We start from the raw sequence: 22,974 nt of genomic DNA on the forward strand, positions 1-22,974 counted from the left end.
TCAGATATCAGAGACATGTCTTTCTTGAGTGTTTCCTCGAGGATGTCGAACTTGGATGCCTGAGTTGCACAGCAGATGTCATCGGCGTAGATGAACTTCCTTGAAGAAGTTTCTGGGAGGTCATTGATGTAAATATTAAATAGTGTAGAAGCCAGAACAGAGCCCTGGGGGAGGCCACTTGAGACAGGTCTCCATCTGCTAGACTTGTCACCCAGATGCACCCGGAATCTTCTGTTTTGGAGAAGAAATGATATAGTGTTGGCCACCCATGGAGGCAGGCATCTTGAGATATGAATAATCAATAACAATAGACAATCTAAATTTCAGAGTTCTAAGTAGGATATATCCTTAATTTAAAGGAACATTATCTAGTTTCCAGACTACTCTACTCCAAAAATAAATTAAATTCCTTAAAAAAATCTAGCTATAGATCTTACAATGAAAACTACCATAGAGAGAGGGGGGAATTGTACTTTTGTTTTTGTGGGAGTTTAAATTATTTATGAGATTTTCTTTTGGAGACTTGAGAAATTAGAGTCAAAGAGGATGACTGTAATTCAAATTCAGCCCTAATAAGAGTTTTTCTAGAATGTGATATTTATTATATAATACTTAATGGATAATTAAGTAGGATGTGGTAATTTTACACAGCACTACTAGTTAGACTAAAGAGTAGCAGGTAAACATTCAGATTCAGAAATATCGACTTATTTGAACTAAATAATGTTCTGTCCTGACCAATCTATGAAACATTTTAAAAATGTTTATTTACTTATTTATTGTAATAGCGGGCAGAGTAATGTTCAGCTATCTCTTAGGGAAGTGTCAAGGTTTGAATTAATGACCTCCAAGGCCTCAGGCATGCTAGACTATGCTAAATGAGCTGAACTATCACTCTAGCACTTCTCTGAAACTTTCAAGGATAATTATGTACAGAATGGCTTGTACTTCTCCAAGAAGAATCAATGGAAGACATAGCAAGCTATTAGCAAAATATCTATAAAATAGCCCAAAATGCAATTTTGATTGAATGATTTTCTACAACAGAATCATAAAATCAATTTTCTTTGACAATTTAGATGCTCTGAGAAAAATGGAAGGGGTAACTTCCTAGAATTTTTTGTTTTATCTCCCAAGTTATTTTCCATGTATAATCAGTTTCATATTATGTAGGTTACTTGCTTCTTGTTTACTTTTATTTATTTGGTGTTTGAGAACTTAGCACAATAGTTAAATATGAAGAACTATTATTTGACTTCATTTCAGACTTAAGTAAATTTTGAAAAGATTAATAATTATTGTTTACTATGCAAAGGCTGACAATTACCTAAGATAACAAGACAACACAATGAGAACAAATAAAATATTAACACTGATTATCTTACTTTAATATTTATGATAATAAAATATTATGCAAATTAAGGACAATTTATTTATTTCAGTCATTTGTCATCTGAACCAAGTAATTGAAAAATAGCACCTTGCTGAGAGAGCTTGTGTATCGTCTGGGGGGGGGGCACCTCTAGAAGCATTAAGTGCTCATTTACTTCACAGTGAGCAAGCTCTCGTTAAATGTGATTTCTGAGAGCTCACTGGGCATCTTTATATGACTCAAATATATCTTTACTTGTCCAAATGGTTAATTGGATGATTCAGTTCATCTCCTCTTCTATTTAGCTGACAATTACCATATATACATTATATGCATTACTCCTTTTCAACAAAATGACATTTCACTGTAAGGCAACAATGAGCACAATCTATATTCTTTAATGACTGAAAAGTCATATCATGATATTACTTCTGGCCCTGAGAAACATTTTAGTAAATTTCTAAATAATTGATTTAAGCAATTTCTGATTTCTGAAAGTAATTAATTACTTTGGTTATATCTTATTTTGGCCTACCAAAAATATGATGCATAAAATGATTTATGAGCATTTTGTTTTATACATAGCCTAGTGCGTGCACTTGTATAATTTTATCAGTATGAATATATTATCATTTAGAGGTATCTATAGAGAGAGGGAGACACATCATAGAACTGGAGTTTCCTACAGTGCTATAGTATATTCAGGATAGTATGATGGTTTAAACCTGGATCTTGCATATGGCAAATTACACTTCTTTAGACTGTACCCACTAAACTATCACTCAGTCCTCTTTATTAAGTTTTTTTAAGTGGTACACCAAATTTTCACCCATTTCAATCACTATATCATAAAAAATATTTTTAGAGGTCTAGGCCCATCATATTTGTGTGGGAGGCCCAGGGATCCCTGCCTAGGGCCCCAGGTGATGGGGTAGCCTAGTTATAACTAAAGAGTCATCCTTAAAGTATGCCAGTCTCTTGCTTTTGTGGTCCTTACTTTGTCTGACAGGGATGCAGAAGTTACATATGCTCCTATGCTGAATATGGGCCCCAGATTAAAGTGGTGGGGTTTAAAGTTAACAATATTTATATATTTTCCCCATATTTGGGAACTACTCTCTTCCTTGATCCAGCTTTCTAGTTCTTTTTCTAACTATGATACCATCTCCCCAGACAATAACCTGTGTCCACCTGTGTATTAGATGTGAGGCTCAGGCAAAAACTAGTAAAGTCACAGGCAATTTTGGAATATAAGTGAAACAGACATACTAGCTTTATCCAAAATGGAGACCCCCAAATCTTTATCTGAAATATTTTTGCCTTTAGGTTCATGATTAGTCAACAGTTTGTTCTACTTTATATCTTCTCTTTTTCAGCCACCAGGTTCCAGATGATATCATGTCAATCCAACTTCCTTGGGCAGTGGACCCCACCATGTGTCTTGGAGCTCAACCTCCCCAGACCCCTGCCTCAGTAGTAAAAGGGAGAGACAGGCTGGGAGTATGGATCGACCTGCCAATGCCCATGTTCAGTGGAGAAGCAATTACAGTAGCCACCTTCTGCACCCCACAATGATCCTGGGTCCATACTCCCAGAGGGATAAAGAATAGGGAAGCTATCAAGGGATGGGAATGGATATGGAACTCTGGGTGTGGGCATTGTGTGGAAACATACCCCTTTTATCCTACGGTCTTGTCAATATTTCCATTTTATAAATAAAAATATATTTTAATTGTATTCATTTAGTTTGGATAGAAGCAAAGAGATACAGAGGCAAGAGGGAAATATAGAGGGATGCAAGAGAAAGATATCCTGCAGAACTGCTTCACTGCTTGTGAAACTTCCTTCCCCTGAAGGTATGGAGTGGGGGCTTTGTAACAATGTAACACGTGCACTCAACCAGGTATGCCAGACCCTCCCCCAACACTATTTTTTTTTATTTCAAATAATTTTACTAGGGAAATGACTTACAGAACAGTTGTTGACACATGGACACAATTTTATATTTAATCACATGATCTCCACACCACTCACACCATGAACTTAAGTCCTTTTACGCTGGATTCCAATGCCATCTTCACTATTCCCACCTCTTCTTATTCCAGACTGCTTTGCTGCAGAATACCACAACCAGTCCAACTGAACCCTGTGTTTTCTCTTTATTTCTTTGTTTCTTAAATTCCACCCACATGTGAGACCATCTGGTACTTATCTTCTCTTTGTCTTAACTTACCATGATTCCTTTGAGATACATCCAAGATGAGGTGAAGGAGATGATCTGTAGGAGAAGAACTGCTGATAACAGAGTAGGTTCATGTCTAGTGGATTGAGGAATTTCCATACTATTTTCCACAGTGGTTGGACCATTTTACACTCCCACTAGCATTGCAGAAATGTTCCTTTTCCCCCACATTCTCATCAACATTTACTATTTCTGTCTTTTCTAACATAAAACTTTATAACAAATGTGAAGCTATATCATTTCTCTGATAATCAGTAACTTTGTCTATTTTTTGTTATGATGTAATTAGCATATGGATGGGGCTCAACAATGTAATTAGCATATGGCTGGTGTCAGGCTGACATCAGAACTGAACTTAAGCACAGGCTGGGCAAAGTCCAGTCCTCTTTTTCCTGGCTCATGCTGCTCCTGTTCAACTCATGCTAGCTCAGGTTCCCAGGTCCCATCATGCCGCCTAATCCAGGAGACAACACGTGAAGCTGTACTTTTGGTAACCAACTTATGGGCTCAACCTAGTCTTATCTCTGTTGATAATTGCTTATTTTGCTCTACCTAAAGTATACCGTTTTGTACTGCTATATTACCATGTAATAAAGCTTGATTGTTTGAAATCTGATCCAAACAGCCAAAATGCCTCCCTCGAAGTCTTTTATTTTTTAATTACAATATATTTTCATATGTCTGTTAGTCATCTGGATATCTTCTTTAGTAAAAATTCTTTTTAGGGTCATTCCCTATTTATAATGAGTTTATTTATTATTGGATAGAGACTGAGAGAAATTGAGAGGAGGAAAGGAGATAGAGAGAAAAGACATAGAGATACCTGCAGCCCTGCTCCACCACTTGTGAAACTTTCCCCATGCAGATGGGGACCAAGGGCTTGAAATTGGGTCTTTGTGTGCTATGATGTGTGTGCTTAACCAAGTGTACCACTGCCTGTACCTTCTATTTCCCTTAATTATGCATGACTTTCTATAATGTGTCTTTAAAAATTAAATAGTATCATTTGACTTTGATTTTTATTAGAAATCTATATAAATTATATAGTTGCTTTATTTTATTTTTATTAGTTATTTACTAAAATTTACAAGATTATAAGAGAATAGGGTTATCATTACACAGTTTCCACCACCAAATTTCTGTGTCTCATCCACTCCATTAGTGATTTCTCTATTCTTCATGCTTCCAGGGGTATGAACCAAAATTCTTTTTTTTTCCTCCAGGCTTATCATTGGGGCTTGGTGACTGCACTATGAATCCACTGCTTTTGGAGGCTAATGTTGTTGCCCTGTTTTATCATTATTGTTGTTATTGCTGTCATTGTTGTTGGGTAGGACAGAGATAAATAGAGGAGGGTAAGGCAGAGAAGGGGAGAGAAAAATAGACACCTGCAGACCTGCTTCACTGTCTGTGTGAGTGGGAAGCTGGGGGCTCAAACCTGGATCCTTATGCCAGTCCTTGTGCTTTGGGCCATGTGTGCTTAACCTGCTGTGCTACCGCCTGGCCCCCAAACAAAATTCTTTTTTGGGGTGCTAAAGGTGGAAATTATGGCTTCTGTAATTGCTTCTCTGCTGTATATGAATATTGACAGGTCAGTCTATATAACTAGTCTGTTTCTACCTTTCTTTGGAGTAGTAAGACTTCAGATCACATGCAAGATCGTCTGTCCAGATTTGAACCATTGTAGCATGTACAACTTGGTGGCTGAAAGGCAGTAAAATATAAAGCAGAACACATTGTAAATAGGCAGGAATCATAAAGGAAGAATAGAACAGATGAAATTAAGGGTCTTCAGGTGGAAAGAGGCTAGGAAGTCTATTTTATGTGTGTTCCAAAGGGCCCTTGACTTTAGTAATTATTGCCTGAGCTGGATAGCAAACACATATGTGGGATAATAATATTATCTGGGGAGGTGATGTCACAGGTGAGAATAGGGCCTAATGTAGCTCCTATACTTGAAGAAAGTATATTGTGGCGCCCCCCCCCTCAAAACGCCAGGGAGCCTGACAAAGTCATCTCCTCTGGACCTGCATTCAGACTTCAAGGAAGCTGGGCAGGAGGATGATAATGGGTCAACGCATTCTCCCCCTGTTATTGCTACAAATAATTATACTGTTATAATTGATTAATAGTGCTTTGGCAGTGCCTGGTGGGAATGGAGAGTCAGAAGCACCCACTCTCCTTTACACAGGGGCATATTTGAAAGTTACATTATGAAAGTGGGGAAGGTGGATCAACGTAGAAGAACAAAAGAAGTCATGTTATGACCTGCCCCTCAAAGAAAAAATGCAGAGATTGAGGCCTCCCAGGTACAAGTTGACGTATTGAAACAAAGCAAGATTAATAGTTAAACTGTACCAGACCTAGATGAGCAGAGGTCTATGACTAGGCAAACATCTGTATGCCCCTCATAGAAGATTAATGATAGAAATAGCCCTCAGCAAAAGTCAAAAACAATTCTGGGTATGACCTCCCCTGAGAACAGGGCGATACTAAGTATTGTACCATTCTTTACAGTAAAAGGGGAGTAACACATAGCCTGCCAAAGCCACAAGACTATGATGCTCATTGCTACTTCATTATGAGCTGGTTGTTTAGGCAACGTGAATGTAACCTGAAAAAAGTATAAAAGCTAGTGCAGTTTCACTATTAAAATGAGTCCAGATTCACCCTCCAATAGTGTGGTGTCTATCTGTTCTCCCTCGAACTGACTCCTGACCCACAGGGGAGGTTGCCTTCAAGACCCTGACCCTCCTGCTGCTCATCCACTGTGGTGGTCCACAGCCGTATATAAATATATTTAGTCATTTAGGCCATAAATTTGACCTATGGCCCATATATATTCACATTTATCAAGTGATCCCATGTAACCTCTGAGTCCAAGTCAGTCTGAGGTCACAGTCCATGGTCACAGATGGGGACATTCTAGGCTATAGTCATTTCAGGACCAGTCTTTCTTGAGTGGCAGAGTAGATGAACAAGCCTACTCTGAGGGTAATGTACTGGAGTGGTCAATGTACTGGAGTGGTCAACAAGAAGGTTTATGATGTTGTTCCTGATGCAAATTATCAGTGATTGTAGAGGGAGAGTTCTATTAGAGGTCTAGGACCATTATATATAACTAGGAATCCTGATGAGCTTATACTTTCTCCACATTCTTAAGTCACCAAGTGTCATTTGTTGTATCCAAAACATACTAAGTTTATGAGGTTTGGTCTCAAGTTAGGGAGGGAACTGACCTAGGATCTAAATTAACCTAAGTTTTACTTGTTTGATGATTCTAATAGAAACTGTCATAGGGATAATACTTGTCCTTTGGTTGATATATATATATATAATATATTTTAATATATTATATATTTTTATAACATGTATTTTTATATTTTATAAATATTTTAATATATAATTATATATTATATGTAATATATAAATAATATATTATATATAAATGTATAATATTTTGAAATATATATTATATTTTATATATTTTAAATATATATAAATATATATTTATATATGATATATATATAAATACATATTTTTTTACTTTATTTTTTGTAGTTAATTAAGTAGATAGAGTGATTAAGGGAAATGAAGTAGGGGGAATGAAAGGAATGTGTCTAGACTTAAGTAATAAATATTTGATTAGACACTTTATGGTGTCTGAGTTCTTTCTGCTTGCTTACTGAGCTAAGTCTAAGTTTAATCACAGTGGGCAATTAAATATTTTACTTTGAGATAATTGTTTTCCCTAGCTTATGGACACATGTATACAAATATTCTGTCCCTTAGTCCCTAGTCTATATATAGTATCTTTAACTTTGTTATGGAGTGTGCTATATGAAGAAGAACTAGGTAATTCCATGCATTAGGAAGATCTACCTGCGAACAAGCCCTAGCCCACTCAACTTACATTGAAAATGGATTCCAGAAGAATTTAAAGACAGGTGCTGTCTTTGTTGATCTCACAGCAGCCTATGACACGGTCTGGCACCGTGGTCTCCTGGTTAAGATCTCAAGATGCCTGCCTCCATGGGTGGCCAACACTATATCGTTTCTTCTCCAAAACAGAAGATTCCGGGTACATCTGGGTGACAAGTCTAGCAGATGGAGACTTGTCTCAAGTGGCCTCCCCCAGGGCTCTGTTCTGGCTCCTACGCTATTTAATATTTACATCAATGACCTCCCAGAAACTTCTTCAAGGAAGTTCATCTACGCCGATGACATCTGCTGTGCAACTCAGGCATCAAAGTTCGACATCCTCGAGGAAACACTCACGAAAGACATGTCTCTGATATCTGATTACTGTAAAAAATGGCGACTAATTCCTAGCACTGCAAAAACGGTATCATCTATTTTCCATCTACACCATGCCTCGGCCTCGCGTGAGCTTAATGTGCAGCTTGGCGATACGAGAATCCGGCATGAAGCCCAGCCAGTCTATCTTGGCGTTACTCTCGATCGCACTCTGTCATTTCACAAACATCTCATAAAAACTGCAGCAAAGGTGGGCGCGAGGAATAACATCATTGCAAGACTGGCCAGCTCCTCATGGGGCACGAGCGCTTGCACACTACGATCATCATCTCTGGCATTATGCTATTCCACTGCAGAATACTGTGCCCCAGTATGGTTCCGTAGCCCCATGTCCACTTGGTCGATTCCAAATTATATTCCTCCATGAGGATAATTTCTGGAACCATCTGTTCCACCCCGGTTCCATGGCTGCCAGTTCTTAGCCACATCGCACCGCCAGATATTCGTTGGGATGCGGCATCATCTAAGTTCATTTCCCACGTCTACGCTCGACCGGACCTGCCAATATACGCAGATATCTTCGCCCACCCTGTTCAACACTTGACGTCTCGTAACCCAATCTGGTCCCCTACACCTACACTGAACTTCTGTGTTCCAGTCTCTTGAAAACAGAGCTGGCAATCAGCTGAGGTAAAGAACAAACATCTCATCACAGACCCCTGCAAGCGTCAACCTGGCTTTGACCTAGCACGTTATGATTGGGCCCTCCTCAATCGCTATTGAACAGGCCATGGCCGGTGCGCCGCTATGTTCCATCACTGGGGAGCCAGAGACGACTCGAACTGCCCCTGCGGCTTCAGACAGACTATGACCCACATAGTCAAGGACTGCCACCTCTCCAGATTCAAAGGAGGTCTCGAAACTTTACATCAGGCTCAACCTGATGCTGTTGACTGGCTACGGAAGAAGGGCAAACGCTAGAAGAAGAAAGAAAGGTCACACAAGGTTACTGGAGTTGGAAGGTTGGCATCTCAGGCATACTGTCTCTGGATATAGTCCAAAGTGAAATGTGGCATGGTGGCACTGGGTGTATTGATTTAATTGAGGTCAGTATTACAGCATAGGAGATCAAGAGGAGAAGTGTCAATCAGTACAAGCAAAGTACCAGAGGTTTCAAGTCAGGGAGAATATGGTTTTTTAAAAAGAATGAGGTAGGTTCCTTTCTGTCTTAGAGTTTAAAAACTCAATAGATAAATATAAGTTACATAAAACACACACACACACACACACACTCACACACACACATATATATATATATATATATATATATTACTTGGGAGCTTGGCTAACTTTAAAAATCCTATGAATAGGATTTACTATACCATATATGACCTTACCATGATTTATGTCATTTGGTGTTATCTATTAATAACTTGGATAATCCCTAATTACTTGTATACTGATGAGAACAGTTGATTCTGATCTACATGGTCTGATTATTTGCAATTTATTATTTGAATAAAAAACAACATTATTTTTAGAAATGCTTTAACAACTTAAACCCAGTGTCTGCATTCAACAAAATTAAAATCTTGAAACATTAACTGCTTCAACTAAAGGAATATGTATTAAAAACATAAATGTAGACATTTAAAGAATTTAAAACATTCAATATATTTTCTCCCTGGCATATTGAATAATTAGTGACTTAAAAGATTATAAGCTAAGAGGAATATAGATTAACACTATCTCCATAACCAAAGGTTAGTGTCTTATCCCCAACCCCTACAGTGAACCTGAAAATTTGCCTATCCTCAGAGTCTTTTACTTTGGTGCAATACTCTAAACCCATTCCAAGATCTACTTTGTGTTTCTCTTTTTGTTTTTCTTTCTCAGCTTTTATTTAGGAGTGAGATGATCTCATAACCATCCTTCTATTTCTGGCTTATCTCACTTAACTTAATTCCTTCAAGCTCCATTCAAGATAAGGTGAAGGAGAATTAACCATTTTTAATAGCTGAGTGGGAATCCATTGTGTATATATACCACAACTTTCTCAGCCACCAAAGTAGAGAACTTGGGGAGGAGGTCTTTTATGTCCTTGTGCATGATGATGGAGGAAGTAGGCTGGGGTGAGTGTTATGCGTAACACTGAGAAATTATACATGTGCCCCAAACTGTATATACTGTAAACCATTAACCCCCATTAAAATAAATAAAAATAATTATAAATTACTAAATTATTTTTAAAATATAGAGATGAAGACAAAGACAGTGTCTTGGAAACAATATAGTCACTATTCTCAGTGTCATGATACCAAGGAAAGTGACGGAAAATTACAAAAACTCACAAAAATAAGATGTCTATTAAGCTCTACAAACTTTCAAATTAACTCAAGTAAAGTTTTATTTAAGGGAAAACCATAAACATAATGACCATAACATACACCTAACGTTTATAAAGTATATACTGGAAAAGAGAATGAAGAAATAAACTCAGGGAGTTGGGTAGTAGTGCAGCGGGTTTAAACGTAGGTGGCACAAAGCACAAGTACTGGAGTAAGAATCCCTGTTCGAACCCCCAGCTCCTCATCTTCAGGGGAGTCACTTCACAAATGGTGTAGCAGGTCTGCAGGTATATATCTTTCTCTTCCCTCTCTGTCTTCCCTTCCTCTCTCTGTTTTTCTCTTTCCTGTCCAACAACGACAACAATAATAATCACAACAATAAAATAATGGCAACACAAATATCAAAAAAAGAAATAAACTCACATTTTGAAAGTATGTATATTTGAATAATAGGTTTTTGAGTGAATGTGAAAAATTTCTGGGGAGTCCTTAATAGAGTAGTATTTTCAAAAAAGAGGTAGATAATTATATGAAGAAATCTCAGTACATGCTCTCATACATATAAAAATAGCTAAAATAATGAAATATTACAAGGAAGGTTTGGTACAGTAATAGAATTAACACCCACACAAAACTGAGTAAATATATTAATTGAGATTGTCAAGAATAATTGCATTCCTACAAGTGACAAGGCTAAAACATTATTTCAGATAATAGTGAAAGATGACAAAGACCAAAAATGGTAAAATGAAATAAATCATAAGAATATAATTATAGAGGAAAGAGAATAGAGAGGAGATCCATCTCAGATAGATGTTCTTGTAGAAAAAAAAATTAGTAGCTAAGTTTGAATAAATGACCTAATTATTCTGTATTTTGCCACCACTGTATTTCTTGGGATCAGTGCTTGCATGGGTGTTTCACTGCTCCAACTGGCTTTTTGCTTTCTGAGATAAAGAGCAACAGACAGAGAGAAATAGAGGAGAGAAAGAGAGGCAACTGCAGCAGTACTCCAGGTGAAGTTTCTTTACTTGCAAGTGGGGACTGGGGACATGAACCCAGGTCCTCATATATGGTAATGTGTGTACTCTAACAAGTGAGCTACCACCTGGTCCCCAACTACATATTTTTAACATACAAAATTTATGCTTTCAAATGAAATATCTCAAAATTTTACTACAAAATAGATGGAAAATTCTCCACTGATACATATTGTTGAAAATGATCACAATCACAAATAGAAAAAAAGTACACCTTTCTAACACCATGTTTCTCTATAGTTCTAATTCTAAAAGAAAAAAAAAGCTATTCAATAGCAGGATTACGTTTTAAGAAATTCATCATCCATCCTTCTCTTTTTGGACTATGTCAACATGATTCCTTCAAGTTCCCCTTCACTCACATGATGAGGCAAAGGAGATGACTTAATCATTCTTAACAGAAATAAGTTCAGAAAGGGAAAACACAAAGTAAAACTTGGACTGAGCTTAGTAGATTGCACCAAAGCAAATGACTCTGGGGGAAGATGCCTGGGGAATCTGGGGAGTGGGAGGCAGGTTTGAGGTCCTAGTGCATGATCATGGAGAAGGATCTAAGTTAAAGTGAGAGTGTTGTCCAGACATCTATCATGGTGAGAAGAAAAACTTTACCCATGTGTCAATAACTATACTGTAAATCATTAATTCTCCAATAAAATGACATTAAAACAAACAATAGCATATGGTTTCTCAATAGATGCTGAAATAAATGTTAAATTCAACAACCATATTACTAGGACAATCTTAACAATTATATGAAATATTACTTACCAATGTTAATTATAAACATAGATGCAAAAACTCTAAATAAAATATTACTTAATGGAGTTTGTCATTATATGGTACAAGATTAATACACCATGACCAATATAATTTATTCCAGTATATTCAGCAATGATTCTTGGTAATGATATCTATTAATAAAAATCATAGAAAAATAGTTAAAATGACTGAGGTGCCCTCTGCTCTATAATGCAGAAAGGCTGTTAATATGAATTGACAATTTCTTTCTTAATAGGGAAAATATCTGAGATAATAATAGATTTAAATATCCCTTAATGTACTGGTAGGTATGCCTGTCCAGCAGTCTAAATTATAATATATTACAGTTGAAATTCTATTCAAATTGAAATAAATACTAAGTAGTCTCTGTTTTCAAATATTCTTACTATTGTCACAATTCACAATTCTTCAAGTATTAATACATATATTAGGACACAAATAAAAAAGAAAATAATAGATTTTTGTTCTGATGGAAACAGAGACACAATTACTTGTAGATATATTCATCTGACAGGACATTTTTTAGATAACTTTATTGACAAAATATTGGTATCTGAATCTACTGTTCTCACAGGTGCATAGAATCCTATCTCTCCATGATAGATGTCAGCACATTATACCCTTTACTGTAACTTGATATCTTCTTACCCTATAGGTCACTGGGTCTCCTTCTGCTCCCTACCCTTATTTAAAGTCCTTGGAAGTACTGAAATAGACTACAGCTAATTAAAGTTTCACACTTTGTTTAATCTTTGTTTTTTAAGACCCACCTGTGAATGAGATCATGAAATATTCATACATGCAACTTCTTACTTACTCAATTCAACATTATTACTCCAAGTTCTATGCAAGTTGCAGTAAGAGAGAAAATTGCATTATTCCATGAAACTGAGTATGATTCCATTATATATGTATTTGACTGTTAAAGTTAAGACAAAATCATTTAAAATATATATTTGATTTCATGGGTGGTAATGAACTTAATTGAGTGCACATGTTACTATGTCCAAGGACCTAGGTTCAAGCCCTCACTCTCCACCTGCAGAAGAAAAGTTTCACAACTGGTAAAACAGTGATGTGAGTGTCTTTCTCTCTCCTTCTCTATCTCCTCCTTCCATCTCAATCTCAGTTTCTCTTTGTCTCTATCCAGTAAAATGTATAAATGAACTAAATATAAAAATAAATGCTATGAAGAACCTGGATACCAGTTTGATGTTTTAAAATCATTATTTTATTTATGTAATTCATAATAGAAGAAAAATTAAAATGCACTATAATTATAACTGATATCCTTAAACTGTTGTATTTCAGCTATATATATATATATATATATCATATATCTATTAATATATTGCAATATATATGCCATGGAATTTGTCTCAAATTAATCTATATAGTGGATGAATTTACAATAAACAATTGATGAATTAATATAGGAAGAACCAAGATGATGATGACCACCTAGCAGATCCTATACTACTCTGTGAAATCTTGGAAATAGAAACTACAGATTCTAAAATTGCACAAACTTACAATAGTATAAATTGCCTTTGGAGGACAGAGCCCAAAGGTGGAGGAAGAGATGTATATGGAAACCAGGATAGGAGACAAGGAAAATTGTGTAAATCCCTCCCGTGCAGGGTTTGGCACCTTGCACTAATGGACATAGCTACTGAGAATACAGCCCTCTGGATTCTCAGTGAAATCAGATCAACCAAAGATTCAAGTTGTAACAACCTTGATCACCAGGCCTACAGAAGTGTTACATGCCTGTTGACTGCCTATCTCTGAAATACTTTTGAAACTCCTCTGAAACTGGACACTTGGCGCATGCTATGAGTGCCCTCCACCCACCACTGAGGATCCTGAGAATTGCTGCAGACTACCCCAGGGCTGGAACCCCATTGAACATCCTGCCAAATACTTCAGGGACAATGGCTTACCACAGGGATCCCTTTGCAGTTCACCCCATTCTCTGAGTCCCTCTTTGTGACCAACCAATTCAAGCAGGTCTCACCATCCTACCCAGGGGTCTCTTTGAAGCTTGTCCCGTATCTGGCACCACTCTCCTTCTCCACCAAAGTCTCTGAGGGACCATACTCTCTGTACTATTCTCTGGGTTCCAGCACTTCTCTGTGAATACATCATAGACCCTCTCTGTGCCTGCATTATACCTTGGAAACTCTCCATAGCCTATCAAAGCATCTTTCCCATGTCTAGCAACCATCTGTGTGTTCTGCCTGAACTCTTTCTTTTCAGCCACCTTTTTTTTTCTTTTTTACTTAAAGTATTAATTAACAAAACCATAGGGTAGGAGGGATACAACTCCACACAATTCCCACCACCCAATCTCCATATCCCACCCCCTCGCCTGATAGCTTTCCCATTCTCTATCCCTCTGGGAGCATGGACCTAGGGTCATTGTGGGTTGCAGAAGGTAGAAGGTCTGGCTTCTGTAATTGCTTCCCCGCTGAACATGGGCGTTGACTGGTCGGCCCATACTCCCAGTCTGCCTCTCTCTTTCCCTAGTAGGGTGGGTCTCTGGGGAAGCGGAGCTCCAGGACACCTTGGTGGGGTCTTCAGTCTAGGGAAGCCTGGCCGGCATCCTGATGACATCTGGAACCTGGTGACTGAAAAGAGAGTTAACATACAAAGCCAAAAAAATTGTTGAGCAATCATGGACCCAAAACTTGGAATAGTGGAGAGGAAATGTTAGGGGGGCTCACTGCAAACTCTAGCGCACTTCTGCTTTCAGGCATATATTTTGCAGTAGTTTACGGATACTTGTGAACATATGCTCTCTCTCACAGAAACTGGTGAACTGATGTATATCTAGGTTTTGGGACTTTGTTAGAAAGTGAACCACCTGAGATGGAATTAGAGTATACTATGAAAGGAAAGGTCTCACCTGAGTAATGAAGCTGAAGGGTTGTCATTCCACACGTGAAGTCTCTGGACACAGTCTGAAGTAAAGCATGTTGAGGTGGCAATCATGATGGTCAGGTTGTGATCGGCAGATGCAATATTATTTTATATGGATTGGGAGAGGCATACGGGAAAGTGGGCCCTAACCAATGGATCCAGGAATGGGGGAAGTAGGGGCTCTATAGTGGAGATGTGAGGTTCCTTCTGTCTTAGGGTTCAAAAAGACAATCGATAGTTAATGTTATCATCACATTATTTGTTAATTGGGTTAACTTTGAAAAGTCCTTTTGTTATGGTTTGCTGTACAGTATCCAGTATCTTGTTTATAGCTGTGCTATAGGATGCTTCCGATCTACGTGGTCCAGGCTTTTGAGAGAGTCCGTTTATCAAATACACAGCCTATATATTAAAAGGATTCAGTTTGTGTTTTGAGAAACTTTGAGACATACAATTGATTTTCCCCCTCTCATATTAATTAACTACTGGTTTATATGTCTACATTTTGCTAGGAGTGTACATAAAGGCCATTCCCACCACCAAAGGACTGTGACCCATCCCTCCCGCCCACTTCCACCCCCTACTGGCCCAGGAAGCTGCATGTCTACCCCTCACCACTGGGTTTTTACTTTGGTGCCCTACTTACAATTTGATCAGGTCCTGCTTTTAGTTTCCCTTTCAGATCTTCTTACTCAACTTCTGTTGATGAGTGGGATCATCCCATACTCATCTTTATCTTTCTGACTTAGTTCACTTAACGTAATTCCTTCTAGCTCTGTCTAAGATGGGTCAGAGAAGGTGGGTTCATTGTTTTTGATAGCTGCATAGTATTCCATTGTGTATGTATACCACAGCTTTCTCAGCCACTCATCTGTTGTTGGGCACCTGGGTTGCTTCCAGATTTTAGCTATTATGAATTGTGCTGCTATGAACATAGGAGTACACACCTCTTTTTGGTTGGGTGTTATGGAGTCCTTGGGGTATAACCCCAGGAGAGGAATTACTGGATCATATGAAAGGTCCATGTCTAGCCTTCTGAGAGTTTTCCAGACTGCTCTCCACAGAGGCTGGACCAATTTACATTCCCACCAGCAATGTAAAAGGGTTCCTCTGTCCCCACATCCTCTCCAGCATTTGTTGCTGCTGTCCTTTTTGATGTATGCCATTCTTACAGGAGTGAGGTGGTATCTTAGTGTTATCTTACTTTGCATTTCTCTGACAATCAGTGACCTAGAGCAGTTTTTCATATGTTTGTTAGCCTTTTGGAGTTCCTCTGAGGTGAATGTTTTGTTCATCTCCTCTGCCCATTTTTGGATGGGGTCATTTGCTTTTTTGGTACTAAGTTTGCTGAGCTCTTTATATATTTTGGTGATTAGTTTCTTGTCTGATGTATGGCTCTTTTCAGCCCCTTATCACTGAGATCTCTAGATGAATGCTGCCCATGCCTTGTAGGACTCAGTTCCACCTTGGAGCTTCCTGTGTATTCATCCTAGGACACCCTTGCTTATTATATCACTTACTCTAGGACCCATATGGTACCAACTATACAGAAAATCCAGTCCTTTGGCCCAATCCAACACCTCAGATTTCCCACTATCACCTCAATAGCTATAACATGAACAAGACAACCAGACTTCATTCTAAACAACACCAATAAACCTATGGAAGTTTCTCTGTGATTTATGTCAGGTCCATATTGTCAACCCAGGTTATACCAGTAACAATCATGGATTCTACAAGAAAATCCAGTGTGGACTTTCCATATTTGTCATGAGTACCTGATAACCATCCTCAGGTTGATATTATCTTACAACCAGGACTTCCCATTGCAACATAAAATCTCTGGTCTGGATTGATTTGAATCTAAAAGGGGAAATTATGCTTTGAAATGGCCTTCCATGGCTGCTTCTCTCCCCTCCACCAGATTTGGGAATTCTGTTTGGCTTCAAGGGAATTTTCTTCTTGATTAACACATCACAGTAGGTAGGAACTTAGGCTAATCATACCTCTCACAGAACTCAAGAACTGTAGTGTTGACCTAAAATAACTATACTGAGGGGTGCCTGTTCAGCCCTTCCAGTTTTATTCTATCTGACACCACCAATTCAGCTTTATACCAGCCAGATCCATTCTGTAGTGATTCCATGAGACCCTTCCAAAGACCTGGCAGTGATTGTGCATGACTTAGACTCCGCACATCCTACACCGAAAAAAATATAAAACAGAGAGCATATTTCCAGACTTATTCAAATAAAAGCCTTCACCAGACATAATAGGGATACAGAGGAAATCCACTGCAGTAATAAATTGGAGGTATGTGACTGGGGAATCCTAAGAAACCAGGGGTGATCACAATTGTTTAGGTAGACTTTGAAACATTACTCCATTTATTTGCCACTGAAATGAGAAGTCAGTGGAGAAAACACCACCAGAAATAAAAGAACAATAGATGAAATTTTGAGACAATAAGAACCAAATCCAAGAATAAATGTCAAAATAGATGACTTAATAGTTGCATTAGCTGAGGGAAAATTCTCAATAGACAAGTAATGCAATAGTCCAGCTAAAATTCACGGTAGCTCAACAAAGCCATATGAAAGCAAAATAGTGATGCAGCATCTGAACAAAGCTGCAGTAACTAAGTAAAATGACATAATAGCTGAACTAATAGATAAAAGGACTTACAAACAGAATAATGTACACTGAAGGAGGAATCACCAGTCTGAAGTTGAAGCAGGGGAAAATAAAAAAAGTAAAAGAGGCTAAGAGATCATGAAAACAACACCAAAGACATGCCATGTCTTTAAACAAGTACTACATTTAAATCATTGAATGGAGCAGAGGAAATAAGGAAAAATCACATACCAAATAAAATAATAGCAGGCATTTTCCCCAAATAAATAACTGGATGGATATAAACACCCAAGAAACTCAGATAATACCAAACAGAATTTATCCAGAACCACATACACCAAAACACATCATAATTAAACTGGCAAAGATCAAAGACAAAGAAAGGATACTGAAAATAGAAAGAGAGAGAAAAAAGTAACAGAAATATATCAAAACATAAAATTTCTCAGCAGAAACTCTCAAAGCCAGAAGGTAATGGCAACATATTGATAGAATTCTAAATTAGAATAGTTCCCAACCAAGAAAACTCAATCTTGCCAGACTTTAATTCAAATTAGATAAAGGGATAATTAAATTATTGAATAAGAATAGTTTGTAAGAATCAATTGTATCCAAACCAGATCTACAAGAAGTTGTAAAGGGAAGAGATTCAAAGACTCAGCAGACCTGTGAAAATTTCATCAAAATCAGATTATCAGGGAAATTCAAATAAAAACATCAATGTGATATCACTTCACACCTATGACAATTTCATACATTTGAAGACAGAAGCATCAACTCTTAGAAAGGTTATGGGGGGAAAAGAGAATATCCTACATTGCTGGTTGGAATGAAAATTGGTCCATCTCCTATGAAAAACTATCTGGAGACTCATCAAAACTCTAGAAATGGACCTACTTTATGACCCATTTTTAGAGATTTACCCCATGGAAAACAAAACAAATAAAAATAGAAACCTATCTGAAAATACCTATGCATACCAGTCTTCATAACAACACAGTTTGTAATATCCCAAACTTGGAAGCAGCCCAGATTCTTTTTTTTAATTTTTTATTTAAGAAAGGATTAATGAACAAAAACATAAGGTAGGAGGGGTACAACTCCACACAATTCCCACAACCCAATCTCCATAACCCACCCCCTCCCATGATAGCTTTCCCATTCTCTAGCCCTCTGGGAGCATGGACCCAGGGTTGCTGAGGGTAGCAGAAGGTAGAAGGTCTGGCTTCTGTAATTGCTTCCCCGCTGAACATGGGCATTGACTGGTCGGTCCATACTCCCAGTCTGCCTCTCTCTTTCCCTAATAAGGTGTGTCTCTGGGGAAGCTGAGCTCCAGGACACATTGGTGGGGTCTTCAATCCAGGGAAGCCTGGCCAGCATCGTGATGGCATCTGGAACCTGGTGATTGAAAAGAGAGTTAACATACGAAGCCAAACAATTTGTTGAGCAATCATGGATCCCAAGCTTGGAATAGTGGAAAGGAAGTGTTAGGGAAGTACTCACTGCAAACTCTAGTGTACTACTGCTTTCAGGTATATATTTTGCAGTAGTTTATGGATACGTGTGCACATAAGCTCTCTCTCACAGAAACTGGTGTATATCTAGGTTATGGGACTTTGCTAGGAAGTGAACTACCTGAGATGAAATTAGAGTGTACTATAAAAGGAAAGGTCTCACCTGAGTAATGAAGCTGAAGGGTTGTCATTCCACACGTGAAGTCTCTGGACACAGTCTGAGGTGAAGCATGTTGAGGTAGCAATCATTGTATTGGTTAGGTTGTGATCGGCGGAGGCAATATTATTTGGTTTGGATTGGGAGATGCATACGGGAAAGTGGGCCCTATCCAAGGGTTCCAGGATTGGGGGAAGTAGGGGCTCTATAGTGGAGATGTGAGGTTCCTTCTGTCTTAGGGTTCCAAAAGACAGTCGATAGTTAATGTTATCATCACATTATTTGTTAATTGGGTTAACTTTGAAAAGTCCTTTTGTTATGGTTTGCTGTACAGTATCCAGTATCTTGTTTATAGCTGTGCTATAGGATGCTACCAATCTACGTGGTCCAGGCTTTTGAGAGAGTCCGCTTATCAAATACACAGCCTATATATTAAAAGGATTCAGTTTGTGTTTTGAGAAACTTTGAGACATACAATTGATTTTCCCCCTCTCATATTAATTAACTACTGGTTTATATGTCTACATTTTGCTAGGAGTGTACATAAAGGCCATTCCCACCACCAAAGGACTGTGACCCATCCCTCCTGCCCACTTCCACCCCCTACTGGCCCAGGAAGCTGCATGTCTACCCCTCACCACTGGGTTTTTACTTTGGTGCCCTACTTACAATTTGATCAGGTCCTGCTTTTAGTTTCCCTTTCAGATCTTCTTACTCAACTTATGTTGATGAGTGGGATCATCCCATACTCATCTTTATCTTTCTGACTTAGTTCACTTAACGTAATTCCTTCTAGCTCTGTCCAAGATGGGTCAGAGAAGGTGGGTTCATTGTTTTTGATAGCTGCATAGTATTCCATTGTGTATATATACCACAGCTTTCTCAGCCAATCATCTGTTGTTGGGCACCTGGGTTGCCTCCAAGATTTAGCTATTATGAATTGTGCTGCTATGAACATAGGAGTACACACCTCTTTTTGGTTGGGTGTTATGGAGTCCTTGGGGTATAACCCCAGGAGAGGAATTACTGGATAATATGGAAGATCCATGTCTAGACTTCTGAGAGTTTTCCAGACTGCTCTCCACAGAGGCTGTACCAATTTACATTCTCACCAGCAATGTAAAAGGGTTCCTCTGTCCCCACATCCTCTCCAGCATTTGTTGCTGCTGTCCTTTTTGATGTATGCCATTCTTACAGGAGTGAGGTGGTATCTTAGTGTTGTCTTAACTTGCATTTCTCTGAAAATCAGTGACCTAGAGCAGTTTTCATATGTTTGTTAGCCTTGTGGATCTCCTCTGAGGTGAATGTTTTGTTCATATCCTCTGCCGATTTTTGGATGGGGTCATTTGTTTTTTTCGTGCTAAGTTTGCTGAGCTCTTTATATATTTTGGTGATTAGTTTCTTGTCTGATGTCTGGCATGTGAAGATCTTCTCCCATTCTGTGAGGGGTCTCTCTGTTTGTTTAATAGTTTCTTTGGATGTGCAGAAGCTTTTCAATTTGATGTAGTCCCATTGGTTTGTTTCTGCTTTAGTCTTCCTTGCAATTGGGTTTGAATCATCAAAGATGTCCTTGAGGTATAGGTGGGAAAGTGTTTTACCAATGTTTTCCTCTAAGTATTTGATTGTTTCTGGTCTGACATCTAGGTCTTTGATCCATTTGGAGATGATTTTTGTTTCTGGTGAGATAAAGTGTTTCAATTTCATTCTTCTGCATGTTGCAACCAAGTTTTACCAGCACCATTTATTGAAGAGAGCCTCCTTTTTCCATTTAATCCTTGGGGCCCCCTTATTAACGATTAGATGCCCATAGGTGTTGGGATTTACTTCTGGGCTTTCAATTCTGTTCCACTGGTCTGTGTGCCTATTTTTGTTCCAGTACCATGCTGTTTTGATGATGATGGCTTTATATTATAGTTTAAGGTCTGGGGGTGTGATGCCTCCATTTCTGTTTCTTTTCCTTAAGATGGTTTTGGCAATTCTAGGTGTTTTCTGGTTCCAGATAAATGATTGTAGTGTTTGTTCTATTCTCTTAAAGAAGCTTGGTGGAACTTTGATGCGTATTGCATTAAATTTGTATATGGCTCTGGGGAGAATATTCATTTTGATGATATTTATTCTTCCACTCCATGAGCATGGGATATCTTTCCATTTCTTGGTATCAGTTTCTATTTCCTTGAGTAGCGACTCTTAGTTTTCAGCATACAAGTCTTTCACTTCTTTGGTCAACTTTATTCCTAGGTATTTGATTGATTTTGCTGAAAAAGTAAAGGGGAGTGATTTCTGGATGTCTTCTTCTTCAGCTTTAGTGTTTGCATAAAGAAATGCCACTGATTTTTGTACATTGATTTTGTAGCCTGATACCTTGCTACATTGCCTAATAACTTCCAGTAATTTTCTACTGGATTCTTTAGGTCTTTCTATGTATACTATCACATCATCTGCAAATAGTGAGAGCTTGACTTCTTCCCTTCCAATCTGTATTCCTATGATTTCTTTCTCTTGCCTGATTGCTTTGGAAAGAACTTCCAATACTATGTTGGAGAGTAATGGTGACAGAGGTCAGCCCTGTCTAGTCCCCGATCTGAGGGGGAATGCTTTCAGCTTCTGTCCATTGAGTATGATGTTGGCTGTAGGTTTGCTATATATAGACTCCACTATCTTGAGGAATTTCCCATCTATTCCCATTTTTTGTAGAGTTTTGAGCATGAATGGGTGTTGGATTTTGTCAAAGGCTTTCTCTGCATCTATTGAGATAATCACGTGGTTTCTGGCTTTGCTTTTATTGGTGTGGTGAATGACATTGATTGACTTACGGATGTTGAACCAGCCTTGCATTCCTGGGATGAATCCCACTTGGTCATGATGAACAATCTTTTTGATGTGTTGCTGTATCCGGTTGGCCAAGATCCTGTTTAATATTTTAGCATCTATGTTCATCAGAGATATTGGTCTGTAGTTTTCCTTTTTTGTTCTGTCCATATCAGCTTTTGGTATCAGGGTGATGTTGGCTTCATAAAAGGTTGAAGGGAGTATTCCTGTTTCTTCAATCTTATGGAATAGATTAAGAAGTATGGGTATTAACCCTTTCCTGAAAGTTTTGTAGAATTCGTTTGTGAAGCCATCTGGTCCAGGACTTTTGTTGTTGGGGAGATTCATTCTTAATAACGGTTTCAATTTCTTTGTCTGTTTTTGGTGCATTTAGATTTTGTAGTTCTTCTTGGTTCAGTTTGGAAGTGCATAGGTTTCTAGGAATTGTTCCATTTCTTCCAGATTCTCTAGCTTGGTGGCGTATAGTTCTTTATAGAAGTTCCACAGGATTCTCTGGATTTCTGTGATGTCAGTTTTGATATCTCCTCCATCGTTTACAATTCTATTAATTTGAGTCTTCTCTCTTTTTTGTTTGGTGAGTCTGGCTAAGGGTTTGTCAATTTTGTTTAATCTTTCAAAGAGCCAACATTTGGCTTCATTGATCTTTTGTATGGTTCTTTTATTTTCGATGTTGTTTATTTCTGCTCTAACTTTAGTGATTTCTGTCCTTCTGGTTGCTTTAGGGTTCCTTTGTTCCTCCTCCTCTAAGTCCTTGAGGTGTGCAGTACGGTCGTTCATTTGAGCTTCTTCTTGGTGTTTAATATGTGATTGTATGGCTATAAATTTCCCTCTCAGTACTGCTTTTGCTGTGTCCCAAATATTTTTATAGGTTGTGTCTTC

Source organism: Erinaceus europaeus, chromosome X, assembly GCF_950295315.1.
Source record: "Erinaceus europaeus chromosome X, mEriEur2.1, whole genome shotgun sequence".
Lineage (NCBI taxonomy): Eukaryota > Metazoa > Chordata > Mammalia > Eulipotyphla > Erinaceidae > Erinaceus > Erinaceus europaeus.